Source organism: Mercenaria mercenaria, chromosome 12 (genome assembly GCF_021730395.1).
Source record: "Mercenaria mercenaria strain notata chromosome 12, MADL_Memer_1, whole genome shotgun sequence".
Lineage (NCBI taxonomy): Eukaryota > Metazoa > Mollusca > Bivalvia > Venerida > Veneridae > Mercenaria > Mercenaria mercenaria.
This window is the reverse complement of record NC_069372.1, coordinates 64,222,101-64,245,021: the sequence shown is the minus strand read 5'-3', so window position 1 is coordinate 64,245,021 and position 22,921 is coordinate 64,222,101. Positions and strand designations below refer to the sequence as shown.

The window sequence follows — 22,921 nt, the reverse complement described above, 5'->3', positions numbered from 1 at the left end:
TAGAGATCCCGGCCTTGAATGCTTCCAAGGTGGGTGCCGAGACCAGACTGTCAGGGAGTCTGTTCCACAGTGCGATGGCGGACGGGAAGAAGGACTCTTTCATGGCGTTCATGTGGCAGAAAGGAACAACAAATTGCATTGAGTGGCCCCTCGTGGAAGATCCTTGAGGTTTCAGGTAAGGGTCTCTTGGACAACACGACAGCCTTGGCCTGCTTTCTCCTGATCTGTAGTGGTTCCCAGCCGAGTGTGTCAAGCATGGCAGTAACGCTGCTCCTTTGATAATAATCTCCAGATATATATCTGGTGGCTCGTCGTTGAACTGCTTCAACTTTAGTCTCATTGGCTTGGGTGTATGGGTCCCAGATGGTGGGTGCGTATTCCACTTGTGGTCTTACGTATGTTTTGTAGCTAGCCTCCTTGATGGTCTTGGGGCAGGAAGACATGTTTCGGCTGAGGAAGGCAATGGTGTTGTTTGCCTTGCAGCAGATTGTGTAAATATGATTGTTCCTTGAGAGGTTATCAGAAAGTGTGGCGCCAAGGTACCTTGCCTTTTTGATGGTCCGTAATTCTTTACCATGGATGAAGCATGATGCCTGTATGTTCTTCGTTTACTTGAAAATCGCACCACCTCGCATTTGTCTGGGTTGAACTCCATCAGCCAGGTTTTCTCCCATTCCTGCAAGCGGTCAAGGTCATCCTGAAGGGCTGTGGAATCTGTTTCTGCCTTTATCACTCGGTAAAGTAGTGAGTCATCAGCAAACAGTCTGCACGGTGAGCTGACCTTGCCGGGCATGTCATTGATGTAGACAAGAAACAGCAAAGGGCCGAGAACTGTGCCCTGGGGAACGCCAGAGGTCACGGGGGCAGGCTTGGATGATTTTCCATCTACCAGCACTTGCTGTGGTCTGTTGCTAAGGTAGCCTGCTAGTTATAATCGATAACGATTGATAAGCAGTATAACATAGACATCACTGATTAACAGATCATTGATATAGGATAACAATACCACACATTAAACCTTTGAAGTACCTTCGACCTCTCCCTATTTCAAGAAAAATATTGCTTTTGTCAACCTAATTTTTATCCGTTATTTTCATCATTTATTTGAGATATGACCTCACTACTATGAATTCATGTGTCTCTTTAAAATATAGAATTATAATACAATGTGAATAAAGTTTTGGTTTTGATATTAATTGGTTCTAAATTGTACTAAATTTTAAAACAAAGCTTTCTATGCGTTGCTTTCCGAATTGTGTGCGTAATCAGGCCCCAATTTCACGAAATAAGTAATTGTTTAGCTAATATTTTGTTTCAAATGCTTGTTTTTGCCCTTTATGCATCTTCATTCAGTGTTGGATTTTTCATCTGTATCAGAACCGTATATGTCCTGCTTCTGATGTACAACCGTTTCATTTTCATTCGCATTTGAGTCATTTTCGCGTTCGTGCTTGTTTTCAGTCGATACTTGTTAGTTTCACTTTCGTTTGATTTTTGTTAAAATAGAGCTACGCAAAGTTGCCTTTAATGAAACAAAGAATGATTTAAATTAGTAACCTTTAACCTGGGCCACTTCGATACAAATGGAGTCAAGAAGGATAGGGGACATAACTCATACTTCAGAACCCGCCAAATTGAACGATGCCAGGAAAAACTGGAAAGAAAAGACCAAAATCGGCCACTGATGAGGCCCATGTAGTTAAAAGTGAGGCATCCCCTGGCAAAAGACCTAAAACTTCAGTATCAGCTGTGAAATTTCGTATGACAATTGAGCACTGGTAATGAATAGCGCAATATATTCAAATGTCACAAGATTTCGCGACGCGGTATCTGCAAAGGGGTCCGGCACATGGGTGAATTGGGTTTAATGAGTCTAGGAGTAGTTAAAGTAGTATGGGATTTTTCTTAATTTTAGCTCTAGGACACAAAAATAAGTCGTTAAACCCAATTCACCCACATTTAAACACAATTCACCCTAGTTCAGCAGGGGTGCAACACCTTATGTGCCTGTCACTTTATGTACCAGACACTTTATGTACCACTTTGACACTTAGTGTACCACATATATATTATATAGTAATTGTATCTCATTGTTAACATTTCTATGTGAAAGAGTTAAATTTTACCTTGTTAGCAGTCAGGGGTGTAACTGTTTCAAGTTATCGCAGTTCATAACCCATTTGAGTTATTGCTTATACTTCCATAACTTGTTTCCATTATCATAAAGGCAGTGGCTACGGTTACCGTACCGTAATCCTAGCCTCCGATTCTAGGATTACGGAAGTTCTGTATTTCTAGACAACCCTATGAGAATAGGCTAGGATTACGGAAGTATTTAAGAGGAATCAAGTATACATATTAGGACATGCATAAATGATGTGGTACACATACTTGTTTCACTTGAAATAACGATTTTTCATGTCTGCCATATTATTTCGTGTTATCAATTCGCCATTTTGGGTTAGTAAAATATAGGTGGATAATTATTTATGCGCTGTTGATGAATGATTATGAATGATAAAAGTTGAAATCCTCTTAATGAAAATAGTAATGTTTCAATGTTTACATAATTGTCCAACTATATCGGGGCCACATCACGAGGAGGTGCTCAGTTCATGGCCCATTTATTTTTCTTTTCACTTTCCATTAAAAAAAAATAAACGTGTGCTGTTTTTTTTTAAATATTGTTGTAATTTTGTTTTTGTTACGTTATTATTTCATAGTCATGATTTTGCATGTTTTCTTTCATTTTTAATCGTTCTTCTCCATTTTTTCTGTTCTCATTCTTCTTAAAATTACTAACCCAAAATGGCAGATCGATAACACGAAATTATACGACAGGCATGAAAAGCCACTATTTTAAGTGAAATAAGTAAGTTTACAACATCATTTATGCATGTTCTAACATTTATTTGCTTTGCCTCTTACACTTCCGTAATCCTAGCCTAACCCCATAGGGTTGTCTAGAAATACGGAACTTCCCTAATCCTAGAATCGGAGGCTAGGATTACTGTACCGTAACCCTAGCCACTGCCTATCATAAAATATTACAAAGCCCTCCTGTGCAAAATCCTTATTTTGAATGAGACTAATGCAATTATTTCCTGAATCCTTGAACCTTTATCTTTCCAGCTATGCAGTAAATTATTTTTACGCAGGGCTGATAAAGGTTTAGGCAAAAGTTTTAAAGCTATAAAACCAGTCTCTTAACATCCCATTATGCTTATCAGGTCATGATCAGACTAAAAGAGAATTTGATTAACCACACTTTGCTACTAATGTCACTTTAAAGGTCACTTTGTGAGAACAGCAAAAAGACTTTTTTTGAATAACTTACCTGAGTTAACTATATTTTATAACTAATACAGGTTATAAATATGAAAAAGTAACTGAAATAGGTTACATAACTTAAAACAGTTACGCCCATGACTATTCAGTAACATTAAACTTGCACAGGGAGCCTTTTAATATTTGGACGTTCAACATGTCCCTGTGTCAAGTTTAATGGAACGACAGCCGTTTGCATAGCACAGATTTCGACCTAATTTTATTGGAGTGTAATGTAGGAAAACCCTCAAACACGTGATATTGGTTTACCGTAACTAAAACTGCACCTCCAATCACTTCCCTGACACATTACACAGATTCTTCTAGCGTAATTTAATGAAATATCATGAACAATACAACACCGAATAAATATTTAGACTCAGTTATACATGCTTAGACGAAAAATAGGTTTAGCCTAAGGCACTAGTAAAAAATCTGCGGCCATTATTTAACGCATGGGTACCGCCGAATACACATGGACCAGCATGCCCATTCATGCACTGCAGTACGTGAATCACGCACAAAATACCAAATGCACTTCTTGGGGGTACATGCACGCAGAGATTCGGAACTCCTAGTCCTACATTCAATTGCTAAATTGCTGTTTATTTTATCGCGCACTTGCCGATTCTTTGGTACGGTCTAAAATGCAGATCCGGTCGTGATTATTTCGTTTCCATCACCGAACTCTCGGCGTAATTGTCAGCTGCATAGAGGGGTTTGGTAAGTGTTTTCGTCAGACGTCACATGCTGCTAAATTGCTGTTTATTTTATCTCGCACTTGCCGATTCTTTAGTACGGTCTAAAACGCAGATCCGGTCTTGATTATTTCGTTTCCATCACCAAACTCTCGGCGTAATTGTCAGCTGCATAGAGGGGTTTGGTAAGTGTTTTCGTCAGACGTCACATGGGTTGTGTGCAAAAAAAGTATTGATACGAAATGCAGAAACGCATTTTTAGCTTTTATGAACTCAGCAAAAGGGTAATTAACAGTATTTTCTTTGATATATTTAACTGCAATTTTGATACACATTTCATATCTGTAATAGTTTGGGCATTTATTATTGATCGGCGATTTTTACAAGTCCTCAGTTGACTGTATGTTATATCGGACGAATCTAGTTTCGTCCACGAAATCAGGAAATACATGAACCTTGCTGAAGACGTATTTATATTTAGTACTGTTGTTACCCATGTATAATGCGCACCCGTGTATAATGCGCATCCCCCGATTTAAGCCCAAAATCCTGGGGGGAAAAAAAATTTTTGGTCAATTTTGAGGTGGATGGAAAACGAAAGTAGAGTTTACATTGACACTGGTAATAAATTTTATCTCCGCGGCAGAGAGCGCATCGGTCTCGCGGTACTATCGATTTTTGTTTTCTCGAAAATAAAACCAGTAAAATGTTGTATTTTTTGTTTTACCTTTTTTAATTAACTATTTTGAATAAATAAATAGCAGCTGATTCAATATTTCGGAATGGCATAGATCTTTCAAAATGACATGAGCTTCTCAATTCAAACTGATAACAAAAGGTGTGATAGTCTTTTTGTCATGATCAAATAGCCAGTAATTACCGGCAATTAACGTGTCACCTCGTGTCAGTTATGTTGTTCACAGTTTCACCTCGTTTAAAGATAATTCTCGATCTTTAATTAATAGTATCATAATTTTTGTGATTTATTAACATTTCTTTCATCAAAATACTTTTAAATTTATATGAAATTAATTTTGTTTGAAAGAAAAATAAACCATTCGATCTTTTACGGTATGTTACGGCAATCTTAGATTTTAGTGGTGACAGTAAGCACGGGGAGTAGTTTCTTTTTACCAAAATGGCGAACATTGGTAATAAACTTGTTTTGAAGTTGGAAAATTGTCTATACCTGTGTATTATGCGCACCCACGATTCGGCGGTAATCCCGGGGGTAAAAAAATTGCGCATTATACATGGGTATCTACGATATGATATAGGGAGGGGCATTTGTTGATATAGGGAGGGGCATTTGTTTCAGAATTTCTTATCTTTACTTTGGAAAAACATTTTAAATTTCCTAAAATTATCTCGTCTGTTATACCCCACCCACAAGAGTTCAGCATGAAAAAACATGTATACACCAATTTCAGTAGTTGAATAGAAAAAAATTCAGATCTGCTGTGTAGTGTACCCCCAAGTTTTGAAGTGTACCCCTATTCTGCAAAGGCAGGGGGTACATGTACCCTTTACTTCAAAAAGGAGTGGGCATGCTGATGGACTAGGGTCGGGGTAAACACCCTGGGACACCCCGGGATACCTTTATTTTCATAGAAAGCTTTAATTTAACTGTTTTTGTTGCATTTTTTCCCATATTTTGCAATAAATTGAGCGTGAATATAGGTGTATCCTAAGTAGCAGACTCATAACATGAACCCGTGACGCCTGATTCATCCGAGAACCGCATACTGCATAATAGTGACGAAACAGGCATCCCGGGGTATGCTTTATTATATAGTCTACTTATAATATTCTTAAATTTATGCTTTATCTATTTCAGAAATATATACATCTAAAGAACAAAATAAGTATTTGCAAGCTTTCTTAAGGTGTCCCGGTGTATGCAGTTTATCACTGTAATCGCAAAGAAAAATCGGGCGTCCCGGGGCTCGTGTTATGAGTTTGCTACTTATGATACACCTATATTCATGCTCATTTTATTGCTTAATATGATAAAGCTGCAATGAAAACAATCAAATTCAAAGATTTTTATAAAAAGAAAGGTGTCCCCGGGTGTTTACACCAACCGCGTGGACTAGCCTTTCAAACTGCTTTGATATGAACTAATAATTTATTGAAATAACTTTTAATTTAATTAAAACCAATAAATGCTGGTTACACCCATCGACCGTGAGACTATTTTTTAAAAAATCATTCTTTATAATAAGGAAGATTTGACAGTTTCGTGTTGTGTTGCGAAAGTGCATGGATGTAAATTTCACTTTGAGAGTGCGGACAAATCTTCAATATTTTCAGTAAGACGTTCAGTTGGTGTGTAAAATAGGTTTCTTTGTCCGTTGTTGGTATTTAGTTATCGCTTTTCAGTCACTTCCACCGTGAACTTGTAAAACCTTCCGCAAGATATTTTGCGGAACGCTCTACCGGGAAATTTATAATTTCGATAAAACGTCAGACTACATGAAATGTGTAGAAGCAACCTCAAATGGGTTATTCAGAAAAAATCCACTTCAGCTTTGCAAGCTGCTTTTTTTTTTGGGGGGCGGGGGGGGGGGGGGGGGGGGGGGGGGGTAATTTACAGATAAAGGGAACAGGGGGGAAGGAGGGGTGTGGGGATTCAGTTGGGAATGGGATAGTTTTTAAGATGGGGAGGTGGTATTTTGAGGTAACTGTGGTGTGGAAGAGGAAGAGGGGGTTACAATGTCTTCGGGGAGAGGTAATTTTCTTTAACCTTCAGCCTGCTGGTGGCAGTTGATTTTGCCTTTGCAACCAGTGTAGACCAAGAGCTGTGCAGGCTGATCATGGTCTGCACTGTTTGCTACTCAGTCTGTAAATTTTAAATGAACTCCCCTTCAAATAATAAATAGTATAGCCCAAACTTAATAGGACCAGTCCATTTTAGAAATATAGCAGGCAAAAGGTAAAAAAAAATGCTTCCATGGGAAAATTTAGTCTTGAGTACATTTCATACAATTTTGCATATTATATCTGAGAACTTGCTGGATAAGGGACTCAGGGTTCGAATTTAAGCTCGCATTCTGGCAACATGCTAGTGACTTTTGCCCAAACTTGCAAAATTTTGCAGTTGCAAAATCTCAAGTAGAAATTATGATTTTTTAATTTCTTTAACATTCAGTTCTGATCTGCTGTAAATACGCATATGATGCTGATGTTTCAGTCACACAGAATGCACTTACTCACGCTAAAGCTGTGAGTAAACCAATTATTCTCTAATCTCAATTACCTTCAACAAGACAAAAAAGAAACAATAAAAGTAGGAATAAGGTATATAATTGGCAGCATAAAAGTGTACAATTGTTCGCGAAGTAAATTCATATTTCAACAATCGATTTAATGTTCTTCGTATGGTTCCAAGCGATCTAGTATCCGGGTAAATTTGAACTGAAACAAGACTAAAAGTAAATTTAATCATGTTGTTAAGATAAATGTTTCAAGTTTGCGTAAAACACAGGCGTGAATAATTAATAAAATCTCTAATTTTATCTGGTGTTTAAGATTTTATTAGAAAAAACATCACCAGAATCAAACAGATACAACCAAAATTGTAGCTTTACAACTAACAAACGGGGTGATTTACTTAGAAAAAAAAACAAACACATATTATATGTATTCAAAACTTAACATAACCTGTGTAGAATAGTAAACATAAACCAAAAACAACATTTATTTTATAATAAAATAAACTTAATATTCTAGACAAGCGATTTTCAGGCCAGTTTGTTTCATTGAAGCAAGCTATAACTAAAATACAAGCACCAACATACATCATGGGAGGGAGGGCGGGTACAGACTGTTTGCTGCCAATTATAAACCTCGAGTGGTGAGAACAATATCAGTTCACATATATACGCCGAAATATTTCACGAAATTCACGTGACAAAGAGTGCCCAAATATACTAGCATAAACTTCAGACCAAACTAGTACTGGGATAAACTACCAAGAAAAGTAATTTCGAAACGCGAATAATTTTATTTACTCACGCTAAAGCTGTGAGTAAATCAATTATTCTCTAATCTCAGTTACCTTCAACAAGACAAAAAAGAAACAATAAAAGTAGGAATAAGGTATATTAATGGCAGCATATCGAGATAACAAAGAGAGAAAATGCTAACAGTCTTCTGTATCAAAATTATTGATGCAGTAAATGGAAAACAAAGAAATACTTACTAACGATACTTAATTACCGTGGTTACCTTGTACATTAATATCCCACTTCTATGAAAGACCATCGATCAGATCACCAAAGCCCAATCGTCTCAAACCCATTTCAGCAGGAATACATTGCCTTCAGAAAACATCATGCAGCATTCCGCTGCTTGCAGAGCACATAACGCAGCATTCCGCTGCTTGCAGAGCACATAACGCAGCAATCTGCTGCTTGCAGATTACTTAATGCAGCATTCCGCTGCTTGAAGAGCACATAAAGCAACATTACGCAGCATTCCGCTGCTTACAAAAAACATAACGCAGCATTCCACTGCTTGCAGATAACCTAACGCAGCCTTCCATTGCAAGAAAACATATAATGCAGCATTTCGCTGCATGCAAATAACCTAACGCAGCAATAATAACACATAACGCAGCATTGCACTGCTTGAAGATAACATATCACAGCATTCCGCTGCTTGTAGATAACATAACGCAGCATTCCACTGCAGGAAGAGCACAAAAATCAGCATACCACTTCTTAAAACTCCACCGCAAGAAGAGCACCTAACGCAGCATTTCACTGCAGGAGGAGCAAATAAAGCAGCATTCGACTGCTTGCAAATAACCTAACGCAGCATTCCGCTGCAAGAAGAACACATTACGCAGCATTCCTCTGCTTGAAAATAACATAACACAGCATTCCGCTGCTTGAAAATAACATAACACAGCATTCCAATGCAAGAAGAACACATAACGCAGCGTTCCTCTGCTTGAAAATAATACGCAGCTTCCATGATGAAAATAACTCAGCATTCCGGCTGAAACATAACGCAGCTTCACTGATGAAATAACATAACGCAGCATTCCCGCTTGAAATACAACGCAGCTCCCGCTTGAAAATAACATAACGTTACAGTGGTATGCTACGTTAGGTTATTTTCAAGAAGCGGAATGCTGCATTAGGTTATCTGCAAGTCGTGGAAGGCTGCATTAACCTTTTAACCGTTAATGGTACTGCCCAAATTGGAAGATAAACAAGTTCATTATAGAAATTTAGCAGGGTAAGGGTTAATTGGGAAAATTTGCAAATTACCAAATTCTAAGTAAAGTTTTTTCTTTTTGGTGAAATGTTGATGGATTGCATTTCAGTAATAGTTCAACAGTATAACTGTTCAGTTGTTTTAATAACCAAAATATACATACAAATTAGCAAAACTATTTTAAAATAGCAAAAACCTTATCTAAAATTCAGAATTGGGGGAAAAGCGTACTTTTTAGCTCGACTTTACGAAGTATGGAGAGCTATCCTACTCGACCTGGCGTCGGCGTCCACGTCCTTCTGCGTCTGCACTTTGGTTAAAGTTTTGATGCACTTTCTCTTTATCTTTGTTATTACTTGATGGATTTACTTCAGACTTAAAATAGTTGTTCCTCATCATCACCCACATCATATGACACAAGGCACCAATATTTCATGAATTATCCCCCCTTTTTACTTAGAATTTCAGGTTAAAGTTTTGGTGCACTTTCACTTTATCTCAGTTATTACTAAATGGATTTGATTCAAACTTAAAATAGTTGTTCAACATCATCACCCACATCATATGGCAGGCACAAAGGTCATAACTCTGGCACCAATATTTCATGATTTATTCCCCCCTTTTTACTTAGAATTTCAGGTTAAAGTTTTGGTGCACTTTAACTCTATCTCAGTTATTACTAAATGGATTTGATTCAAACTTAAATAGTTGTTCAACATCATCACTCACATCATATGACACAAGGGCCATAACTCTTGCACTATTATATCATGAATTATCCTCTATTTTACTTATAGTTATGATGCACTTTCACTCTATCTCAGTTATTACTAAATGGATTTGATTCAAACTTAAAACAGTTGTTCCACCTTATCACCCACATCATATGACACAAGGTCCATAACTCTGGCACAAAATTTTCATGAATTATGCCCCTTTTACTTAAGAGTTAAAGGTTAATTTTGATGCATTTTCTCTATATCTTAAGTTATTACAAAATGGATTTGATTCAACATTACACAAGGTGCATCACTGTTGCACCAGTATTTCATGAATTATGCCCCCTTTTTGCTAAGAATTATACATAATAATATCTAATGTTTTGATACACTTGATCCTTATCTCTCTTATTACTTAATACTTTTGACACAGACTCAAGCTATTATCCAATATTTCATCCATGTTGGAGTCATTAAACACCCAAGTGACAGCTCCAGCTTCATCAAATGTGCCCAGTTTCACTATCCAGCATCGAAATAGTCAAGCGCGCTGTCTCCTGTGACAGCTCTTTTTATGCTCCCCTTTGAAGATGTCTGTTGGTATGTAGACCAATCCGTTTCTGGATGATAACTCAAGAACGCTTGGGCCTAGGATCATGAAAGTAAATAGGGAGGTTGGTCATGACCAGCAGATAACCCCTATTGAGGTTGAGATCAGTAGGTCAAAGGTCAAGGTCACAGTGACCCGGAACAATTAAACCTTTTCCAGACGATAACTTGAGAACACTTGGGCCTAGGATCATGAAAGTTGATAGGGAGGTTCATCATGACCAGCAGATGACCCCACTTGAGAACGCTTGTGCCTATTATGACCACAAAACTTGATAGGGAGGTTGAAAGTTGGTTGGTCATGACCAGCAGATGACCCCTGTTGATTTTGAGGTCAGAACAGTTAAACAGTTTACAGATGATAACTCCAGAACACTTGGGTCTAGGATGATGGATGTTGATAGAGAGGTTAGTCATGACCAGCAGATGACCCCTATTGCTTTTGAGGTCAGTAGGCCAAAGGTCAAGGTCACAGTGACTCGGAACAGTTAAATGGTTTCCGGACAATAACTTGAGAATGCTTGGGTCTATGACCACGAACTTGATAGGGAGGTTGATCATGACCAGCAGACGACCCCTATAGATTTTAAGGTCAAAGGTCACATTGATCCAGGACAGTAGAACTTTTGTGTATAGTGACCAAATCATTTCTGTTCCTTGTGCAATTACTGAATGCATCAAGGGGGCATTTCTGGTTCTACCAGCTCTTGTTTGCTTTGGGATTACTTCCTTTCTTCTAGAGGTAGATTTATTGATGGGGGAAAAGCCCTGATACACTTTTCAAAACTGTTTTCGAGCTTAACTTTTTCAGGAGCATGAGTAGGGAAAAATTATAGCCAGTAGGTCATGTAGATATGGTTCAAGGCTAGTGATGACAGCCACTCATCATTCTGCCATGGTATTTGTACTGAATTTGAAGAATTTTCTCAAGTAACTTGCTGACTGCCCAAACTGTACATGTAATTATGTAAATGAAAGTGATAATATGCATGTTTTTCTGAGCAAGACATTGAAAATAATCAGATAGTTACCCAGTTGTACTGCTTTAGTGCAGATTCAGATCTGTCCTGCAAAATCCCTTTGTATTCAAACTGCTTGGGACAACTGTCATCCTGTAACAAACCAGTTGTCAACTTAATGACATGTCCGGCATGATGTTGTCACCTAATTAGCACAATAATATATCAACTCTTTTGGGCAGAGTTCAATAGTCGGCACCTACCAAATGTGGGTCAAGGTTTTGGATGTAGGGGCAAGAGAAGTCTCTAGAGGGGTCCAGGGTATACTCCTTCGGAAATGTTTTGGCAAGTATACCTCAACTTGTGCAATCTGACATATTTGACTGAGACTATGTCATCTTTTAAATCTGTATTTTTTTTATGATATTGGGAATTTTAGCTCTGAAATTGGGAAAACACTTATTTTTCATTTGAATTTGGGCACAGTTTTAACCCAAAATTATTATTTAGTAACATTAAATTAGTGTTTGTTTCTTTGCAGCAAATCCTGACAAGTGTTCAAGCGCAAGGCCTTAGCCCTGGTTGAGGACTTGCGCCAGAAGTATGGGGAGTTCGAAGTTGAACTTAATCCTTCAGCTCCCAGACGTGGCAGCTTTGAACTTGTCGTTTCCAGGGATGGGAAAGATGGTATTTATAAATAATATTTTATATGTTTACTAAACAGTTGAACAGATTACATCAATTTTGTATTGTAAATATTATTTACTCTGTAAACAGTGACTTAATGAGTTACATGGAATTTTCCCCTGGTAAAGGCTTTCAGCTGAATTGTAATGAAACAGTATTGTTTGCTAATGGTTTTAGTTTGAGGCTAGGCCTTTTTCGACATTCTTCAAATGTCACTTTCTACAGAGATTTGAGAAAATATCCCATTAAATTTAGGAAAAAAAATACTTTTATTTAAGATGTGTGATGGTAATTTATAATTATGATTGTTCAACAGTAAATGATGTTTACTTGATTGAATCAAATAAAAGCTTACCAGGTAGCAAAATTATTGTAAAATGACAAAAGCCTTTAACATTTATAGATTTAGAAAAAGACTTACTTTTTAGCTCGGATCTTTAATAAATCTTTTAGTTTGGATCTTTAATAAATTTACACTATAATATTATAATTATTAGATAATGGATTTGATTCAAACTTAAAATAGTTATTTTGTATCATTTTCTTCATCATTCGACACACGGTCCATAACTGAGACCAATGTTTCATGAATTATGTCCCCTTTTGATTTGGAATTTAATGTCTCCCACTACATAGTGGTGTGGGAGATATATTGATTTACTGCTGTCCGTGTGTGTGTGTGTGTGTGTGTGTGTGTGTGTCACAAATCTTGCCCACGCTCTATGTCAAACACTTCTCATCGGATCTTCACCAAACGTGGACAAAATGTGTTTGACAATAAGTCCAAGGCCAAGTTCGATAACGAGCAAAATCGGCACAGGCATTTCGAAATTATGGCCCTCGAGTTACTGAAAATCGCTCCATACACACTTGTCCGCACTCTTTAAGTCGAACATTTCTCATCCGATCTTCACCTAACTTGAACAAAATGTGTTTGCCAGTAAGTCCTCGGCCAAGTTAGATAGGTAGCCAAAGCCATGGCCTGATTTTGAAATAATGTCACACAAATGGTCACCCTCTACCAAGGTTTTCAAATTATACTGATTCATCAAAAAACATGGCCACCAGGGGGCGTGGTCACTTTTCCCTATATGTATATAGTGGAAATATCAAAAAATCTTCTTGTGTGAAACTGCTAGGCCAATTTTAAAATGATTTTACGCAAACGGTCCTTGTGTGACCCTCTGCCAAGATCGTTCAAATTATTTTGATTCGTCAAAAAACATGGCCGCCAGAGTGTGTGGTCACTTTTCCCTATATGTATATGGTGGAAATTTAAAAAATCTTCTTGTGTGAAACTGTTAGCCCGCTTTTAAGATAATTTTATGCACATGGTCCTTGTGTGACCCTCTACCAAGATTATTCAAATTTTTCTGATTCGTCAAAAAACATGGCCGCCAGGTGGCGTAGTCACTTTTCTCTATATGTATATAGTGGAAATTTAAAAAAAAAGTCTTGTGTGAAACTGCTTGTCCGATTTTAAAATAATTTTAAGCAAATGGTCCTTGTTTGCCCCACTACCAAGATTGTGCAAATATTTTTGATTTGTCAAAAAACTTGGCAGCCAGAGGGCGCAGTCACTTTTCACTACATGTATATAGTGGAAACTTCAAAAATCTTCTTGTGTGAAACTGCTAGCCCGATTTTAAAATAATTTTACACAGATGGTTCTTGTGTGCCCTTCTACCAAGATTGTTCAAATTATTCTGATTCGTCAAAAAACATGGCTGCCAGGGGGAGTGGTCACTTTTCCCTTTATTATCCCCCCGCCAAAGGCGAAGGGGATCTTAGAAATGCTCTCCGTCCGTGCGTGTGTGCGTGCGCAACGATCTTTGTCCGGAGCATAACTCCAAAAGTACTGGAGGGATTTCCTTCAAACTTCATACACTGATAGAACACATAACTCTACCTTGCCTATTTTTTGAGTTATTCCCCTTTATCCTATTTTCTTAAAAAATTTTGTCCGGAGCATGACTCTAAAAGTACTGGAGGGATTTTCTTCAAACTTCATACACTGATAGAACACATTGGGAGGAAGTGCAGTGTGCAAGAACAATAACTCTACCTTGCTTATTTTTTGCTTATTTTTTGAGTTATTCCCCTTTATCATATTTTCTTAAAAAATTTTGTCCGGAGCATATCTTCTTCATGCATAGAGGGATTTTGATATATCTTGGCATAAATGTTCACCACTACGAGGCGGAGTGTCATGCGCAAGAACTGGGTCCCTAGGTCTAAGGTCAAGGTCACACTTAGAGGTCAAAGGATACAAGAATGAAAACCTTGTCCGGAGCATTTCTTCATCATGCATAGAGGGATTTTGATATAACTTGGCACAAATGTTCACCACCACGAGACGGAGTGTCTTGCGCAAGATCCAGGTCCCTAGGTCTAAGGTCAAGGTCACAGAGGCCAAAGGTCAGATACAAGAATGACTTTGCCCGAAGCATTTCTTTTTCATGCATGGAGGGATTTTGATGTAACTTGGCACAATTATACACCATCATGAGACGAAGTGTCATGCGCAGTTCCCTTCTTTAGAATTACTTCCCTTTTTGTTACTTTAAATAGCTTTTATTGTAACTTTTTCATTACTAGTCGTAGGGAAAAATCGAGACCACTTTTTTGTAGTACAACATGCATGCTACATCCAATTTTGAGGTGTATTTTGACCAATCTCTACCTGGTAAAGATTTTTGTGTGCATTTACAATTTTTTTTTTTTTTTTAAATTAACTTTCCTTAGTTGTTACTATAAATAACTTATATTGTAACATTTTTATAATTGACCGTAGGGAAAAAACAAGACCACTTTTCTGTGGTACAACATAGATGTTACTTTCCAATTTTAGGTGTATTTTAAGGTATCTCTACCTGGTAAGGAGCTATTTTGTGGACTTAGAAAAACAAAAGACTTACAATGATAACTAAACAACCACAAAATTGCTGCTAGAGTAAAGAAATTTGCTGTGACGGACGTATATTGTGACATTCTGGCACTCTTGTTCCCTGTAAGCTTTCCATTCCTTCTTTTTACAGTAGCCATATAGAAAAACATCATAGCTATACTGTTCATGAAAATTAATAAAATTTAGCAGTAAACCACTTCACCATTGACTTATTCTTTCTTCCACATCTTTAAAACCCCTGATGCGGACCACAACTAAACGGTTCTTCAAAGCTTTCCCCAAAGTTAATACTTTCAGACACTAACTTGCCAGGAACTTTAGCCTTCAATTATAATATGCCCGGCGGGGGCATTAGCCATGTCTAACATGGCTCTTGTGTATATAGTAAAACTTCCTCCTTGTGTGACCTTCTACAAATATTTTCTGATAAGTCAAAAACAATGGCCACCAGAGGGCATGGTCCCATTTCATCAACAATTTCTTTAAACAACATATCCTCCAAAACTACTGAATGGATTTTGATGAAACTTCACAAATGATCTCTGGGTAGCTCACTTTCAGAGTTGTTCAAATGGTTCCTGTTCATTGAACATATAGGTCTTTTTGGTTAAAAATAGGTTTTCAGCTATCAGACTTTTAAAATCCTTTTCTCTAGAGCTTTGATATTTGGCCTGTGATATAAGGTTTTGACTCTTATCATACTTGTCAAAATTATTGCCCTAAGGTAAAACAAATGGCCATGACCCTATGTCTGACATGTACTTACTATAGGCTTTTATATAAGAAACTTTGAAAATCTTCTTCTCTGAATTAGTAATAGCTAGAGCCTTGCTTATTTGGCCTGTGATATCAGATTTGTAATGTTTACTGTAATTGTTCAAATTATTGTCCTAGGTTCAAAAACTTGTGTGTGACATGTAATGTATATAATATAGGCTAACATAGAAGAAACCTAACTCTGTACTTATACAAACACACTTGAAGCCTTGTACACAGGTGAGCACTTTAGAGTCAGTGACCCTCTTGTTACAAATACATTTGAGTTGATACTTTAAAGTATTGTCCGGTCAGTCATCCACATTAGAGGCATTGCACTCTCCAGTGATAGCAGGCATTGCACTCTCCAGTGATAGCTATATATCCTTCAGGTGTGCCCTATTTCACTATCCAGCATTTAAATAGTTGAGCACACTGTTTCCTGTGACAGCTCTTGTTTTTTACACTCGGTTGCTTTGATCTTGTGTTTCTTGATAATATTTTGTAGTATTCATACTCCACACCGCATTCCCCTTATGACTCAGACCCCAAGCCCAAGGTAATACAGAAGTTTACTTTTTCTTGCATTGTTGACAAGTAACTTATGACCATACAGTGACAGGAAGGTTGGGGGCACATTAGTGTACTAGGTACACACATATAATTAATAAAATACTGTATGATAATATCAGTGAAAAGTCAGTGTACCTGACCAAGGTGATATTCACATCATCAAAATTGAAGTGAAAATATTTTGCCTTTGTAAACTGTGTTAGAGGAGTTATGAAATTTATGCTTCAATATTTTCTTAGAATGACCAAAACAATTTCAGATATTGTAGTTTGGACTGGATTAAAGAAGGGCCCACCAAGGAAGCTAAAGTTCCCAGAAGCTGAAACTGTTGTAGCTGAGATTGAAAAACATCTGTAGACAATTTACTAGAACCAGTACAATGTATATAGGTAATGGATAGTATCATGTTAGTTTCGTCTGTTGTTAACATTTTGCTATAATAAACAGCTTATTCCTATGAACAACTTTATGGATATTCAAATGTCCTTGCATGAACCTGATCTGCTTGGCTAAATCTAGGGGCTGATAGATATAGCTAACATTTAAATAACTTCGTATGATCCACATGATGGCGCTTCACAGCAAGATTTTCTGAAAAATTCTTGCTTGAAAAGCTCTGAAAATTGTTTAAACTGGGTCAAATTGGGGTAACTAATGGGTCATTGTTTCTTAGTAAAACATAAACATTATACATTGGAAACTTCAAAACATCTTTACAAAAGAGCATTGCTTTGAAGCTTTTGTTAACAGTTTCCTACCAAATTTGTATAATCTCGGTTGCTCAGACAAAATTTGTCGTATATAAATTATGAAAACACAATAAACACTTTTCCTCAGGAAGTACAAAACTTTAACATATAGCATTGGCTTCTGTTCTATTACCAAGTTATTTCAAGCCAACCTTTTTAACTAAATTTGGGACCACAGCTGTGTTTTTACATAAATAACATTTATTTAAGGAAAACATCAAAATCATTTTTAGCTTGACTATTTGAAGAACAGGGGAGCTATCCTACTCGCCCCGGCGTCGAGGTTAGCGTGAGCGTTAGTGTTAGAGTGAGCTTCACACAAATGTTAAAGTTTGCATACCACCCCAAATATTTTCAAAGTCCATTGAGATATTGCTTTTATATTTTGCCTACTTGTTTACCATCATGACCCCATTCTGTGAACAGGAGCAGACAACTCTATCAAGCATTTTGACTGAATTATGGCCCCTTTTCGACTAAGAATATGCTTATTCATAATTGTAATGTTAAAGTTTTACTCATAGCTTATATTATACTATCAAGCACTGAGAATAGTCGAGCACGCTGTCAACTGGCAGCTCTTGTTTTCTCATGAACCAGTTGATGGATCTTCACCAAACTTGGATGGACTTCTTTCAATTTTGTTCAAATGGTTCATTGTACCAAAGCTGAAAAAGCTGGTTATTAGATAACCTTGAAAGGTTGCATTGGCTTCTTTTCTGTTCCGGTGTGGCCAGTAGATTTCCTCCCTCGTATCCTAGCTCTATGGTGATGGGAGTTACCTCCAGTAGTTTGAGGTGGACTGTCGAGGCTCAGAGCCCAGCATTGATTCTGCCTGGAAGGATCTCAAAGAACCAGCGCCATCACAACTAAATCTAGATGATTGTGTAGTCATGGTGTAGTAAATGCATTGTACCATGGTTTGTTAGAGAGCGCCAACTTGCCTGGTACATCTTCAGCTCTCTAGGTTTATGATGGGGGTTACCTCTCCCTAAGATTCCAACCAAAAGACCTACCCTGGAATCACAGGGGGTTATTAGATTGGGTGATGTCGTGCAGAAGCAGCCATGTGGGCATGCAGCATCAAAATTTAGTTTCCCCACAATAATATGAGTTAGGAGTGACAGATTGCAGTAAAATTTGGTATATAGGTAGCTTGCATATAGACAGAAATCAGGGTTGCATATGACTCTTAAGAATCAAAGGCAAGGTCATTATTATTAATTAATAGACATAGAAAAGTGTTTTTTGCTCAGTAACTTTAACTTAGATTGATGTATTGAAATTAAACTTTGCCTAAAGGTTCTCTTATAGAAAAAGCAAGGTTGGGATGCTATGGGGTCAAGTTCAATGTCAGCATAACTTAATGTGCATACTTAGAAAATTCCACAACTGTGCAGTGGGCTAAAGTGTTTGTCTATTGTACCTTAGTTTGTAATGTTGAACAGGCAGACCATGGTTCAAATCCTGATCCTGGTTTTACTTTTTTGATGAAATAAAAAAGTAGTCATTTTGATTCCATAGGGTCAAAGTCAAGGTAACAATTACTAAAAACAGAAACAAAATCACTGATCATGGTGGTTTCCAGTTTTAACTTAAGGTAGGCTTGACTAACTGATGGTGTGATGCAATGTTTGAATGCTTCTTGTCGAATTTCCACATTTATTGTTTAAATTTCATATAGTTCTCCTTGATTACAATTCTAGATCATTGATAAATATGTAGTGTCACTGAAAAAGAACTATTCTGACTGTGAAGTAGCTGTCAAATACACACATACTATATGACATCAGAAAATGTTTCAAAATCTCATATAAAATAAATTCGAAAGTTCAGGTCAACTATTTAAAATAAAATTTAATTTATTGTAATGTGTAATATCTTACACTTAAACAAACTTAAAAGTTTCTCAGAAAATTGATACTTAAATGAAATGACTTAACAGCAAGTAGATAGTAACTTGTTCCTTTTAACAGGTGCTATATAGGTGACTATTTAAATACCAGGTAGGGCTGTTATTGTGCCGTTGATTGCTCTCTAAGACTATTACAATGCAAACCTTCCATATTTCAGGATGTGCTGAGAGTTGAGGAACATTGTCTGCTGTATTCAATTGTATGATATTTTTGGTCAAGCTGAGGATACCTCAAGACTGAAGATTGATGTAGGTCATTGAACTGTGGATGATACCTTGTCTTTCTGAACATCCTGTGTAAATGTTAGTGTACATGATATATGTTAAACAGTTAGCCTGTACTGTGTCTCCATTATTCATTGTAATCATTATTAGGTTTCATTTAGATTGTGTTAATTTCACATTGTAATTATCAGGTCATAAATCAGACTTTGTTGATATATTCATTGCTCATAGTTATCATTAGATTTCGTTTAGATTGTATTGATTTTCAAAATTTGTATCCATTTCTTCAGAATGTGTTTATATATTCATTACCCATTGTATTCATTATTAAACTTTAGTTAGTTTGTTTTCACATTGTATTCACTATCGGTTTTTGTATACTCTGTTCATATATCCATTATACATTGGTTGTGATTATTAGATTTCAGATAAATTGTGTACTTTATATTGTATTCATTATGTGTTACTTTAAACTGTGTTCATATTATTCATCACTAATTGTTTCTTTTATCCAAACTTAATAGTTGAATTATGTTCACTACACATTGTATTCATAAATTCATTACTATATTTGACACTCCTTGATTGCTCTTTGTGTCTGTCTGCAATTTCATATCCAGCCCATAGCTAGGTGATTTATAAAAGGATTTTAATATTACTTGGCACAAATGTTCCCCATAGTGAGCTGGCTTGTCATAATTATGCAGTACTCATACCCCTAGCTCCAAGGTCAAGGTCACACTCAGGTCAAAAGTTAATAGGTCCCCCCCCCCCCCCCCCCCCCCATTTATTATGGTTTCACAACTCATTTGCACATAGTGTTCATTTTAGTCATTTGAAGTAGTGTTCATCTATTTGTAATGCATATATTAGATAGGTACTGATCATAACTGAGCCACACTATGAGAAAACCAACGTAATGCATTTGTGACCAGCATGGATCCTGACCAGACTGCGCGGATGCGTAGGCTGGTCTGGATCCATGCTGTTTGCTTTCAAAGCCTATTGCAATTAGAGAAACCGTTAGCGAACAGCATGGATCCTGATGAGACTGCGCTGATGCGCAGGCTGGTCTAGATCCATGTTGGTCGCAAATGCACTATGTTGGTTTTCTTATGGTGTGGCTCATAATTATATTCTTTACATATTTTATGGGTTGAAAAGTGTTTATATATTCAAAAAGTACAAGATATGTTATGTTATGTTCACATTCATTATATTTAGTACTTATTGGATAGGCTAAATGAAACCTGTATATTCATGACATACTAATGATACTTAATAGGTTTGAAAAATGCTGTTATGATCAATACATATTGGAAAGATTAAATAAGTTTCCAACTTTTAACAACAAATATTGGATTGGTTAAATGTTTTTCATATATTCAGTAGAAATTGAGTGAATTCAATTAAAACATGTCCATATATTCAGTTTAACAGTTTTCATAATTATTCAGTATGTATTTCTAAGGTTAAATGATGTTTGTATATTCAAAACATATTGGACAGTTTAAATCATACTCTTATATTCAATTCATTTTGACTAGATTAAATGGTGTTCTTTTGAATCAAAATTTGCAAACTTGATGAAAAGGTGTTCTTATGAGAAGTATATATTGGATAGGTAAAATGATGTTTTGAATAGATTAAATGTTGTTTGTAAATTCAAAACATTGGATTAATAAATTTAGTGTTCATTGTATTTGTGCAGTGTAAAATGGTGTCCATATTTTCATCATGTAATGGATATATTAAAGACTCAATGACTTTGTGTATAATGTGGCCGCCATCTTTTATGCTGTGAACATAAAATATTATAACTTCTTTTTAAATCCTACTTTTGACAATTATTTTTGGAAATATTTGTCAAAATGAAAGAGTTAACTTAGTAGAAAAGTATTATTGAATCCATTGTTTTTGATTGCCACCTTTTAAGGTTCTAACTGTACAAGGTCATGTGCAAAAGAAGTGTTTTTTACCATATTATTATGCAAAACATTATTTAGAAAGCTGTTTCATCAATTTTTAACATAGAATTTAAAGCCTTACGGAACTTTACATAAAGCAGTTTTCACATGAGCACAATGGATACTGTTTGGTAAAATAGTGTTTAAATACTTCATACTAAATTGGTATGTGAAGTTGTCCTGTTTTTAGTGCATTTGGGATTCTAGTGCATTTTGGATAGTGTAAGTAGTATTCAGATATCCAGTATATATTATACAGTTAAATGATGCTTGCACGTACATTCAATATATTTTGGAAAGTTAATGCACCATGGTGTTCATATTACAGACTGTGGATTTGTGAATAGGTTTGATAAGTGTTCATATAATTATTAGGTATTGGATAAGTTAAATGGTGTTCATATATCCAACTCTTACTTGATAAGTTAAATTTAAAAGCGCTCACATAATCAGTACAGTGGATATGTATACTGTTTCGTAAAATAGCATTCATATAGCATGTATAGTCATGACTGATTGATTATATATTCAGTACATTGACAGCTTAAATAGCGTTGAACTAAATATATTCAGTGCAGTTTGGGTATGTAAATTAGTTTTCACATAATAAGAACATACTGGATAGGTAATATAGTGTGTATGTTGGATAGATTCAACAGTGTTCATATGTTGAGTGCATATCTAATAGGTTAGATAATGTTCTTAAATATTAGATAGATTAAACAGTGTTTGCATATTTAGTACATACTGGATAGGTTAAATAGTGTCTGCATATTCAGTACATACTGGATAGGTTAAATAGTGTCTGCATATTTAGTGTATACTGGGTAGGTTAAATAGTGTCTGCATATTCAGTACCTACTGGATAGGTTAAATAGTGTCTGCATATTTAGTGTATACTGGGTAGGTTAAATAGTGTCTGCATATTCAGAACATACTGGATAGGTTAAATAGCGTCTGCATTAGTTCACATTGGATAGGTTTAATGGTTTCCGTGAATTAAATGCATAAAAGATTCATATATATTTGACAGATGATACTGTGTCCATATATTTATTAAACATCACATTCATCGTGAAAGTATGTTTTCAACAATTTCTGTATGTATTTACTGCACATTGTATTCAATACTATTATAAGTAGATTATTAAACAAAGTGAGCTCATTGTTCATTCGTTTATAATTATACTACCCATGTTTCAACACCTCCTACGCCAGCCCATGAATTTTGACAATCATAACCAATGAAAATCTTATAGTAGAGTTTTAACCAAGTTTTTTGCTGGATGATTTTGATTAAGGTATTAGATCACTAATAGTAATGTTTACAAAATGGCCTTTGCTTGGTATATTCTGAAAGGTAGCCGTGTTTTGCACTATTTTGCAGTTTTTAAACAACTTTTACCGTGCCGTTTTTTATAAATTTTGTATAACTTATGGTATCTCCTCAAGCTCAAGTAGAGACGAATTTCGATGTGATAGCCACTATCCAAAATGTTTGCTGAGAACTCATTTTACCATTTATTTTAATAAAAGAAACATCAAACTATTGGTAAACAATTATAAAACACAAAATAAAAATGTCAGTATCATTTTTTCAGTA

The 22,921-nt window shown here is 36.1% G+C and overlaps 1 long non-coding RNA gene across 1 annotated transcript; it reads left to right on the top strand.

Annotated features, from left to right (window-relative positions):
* The first annotated feature begins 1,601 nt into the window (after positions 1–1,601).
* On the top strand, positions 1,602–22,486 carry LOC123534214 (uncharacterized). Its single transcript, XR_006682959.2, has 4 exons — positions 1,602–1,778; positions 12,080–12,225; positions 16,722–16,851; positions 19,285–22,486. It is a non-coding gene; the product is annotated as an uncharacterized LOC123534214 (long non-coding RNA).
* The last annotated feature ends 435 nt before the right edge of the window (positions 22,487–22,921 follow it).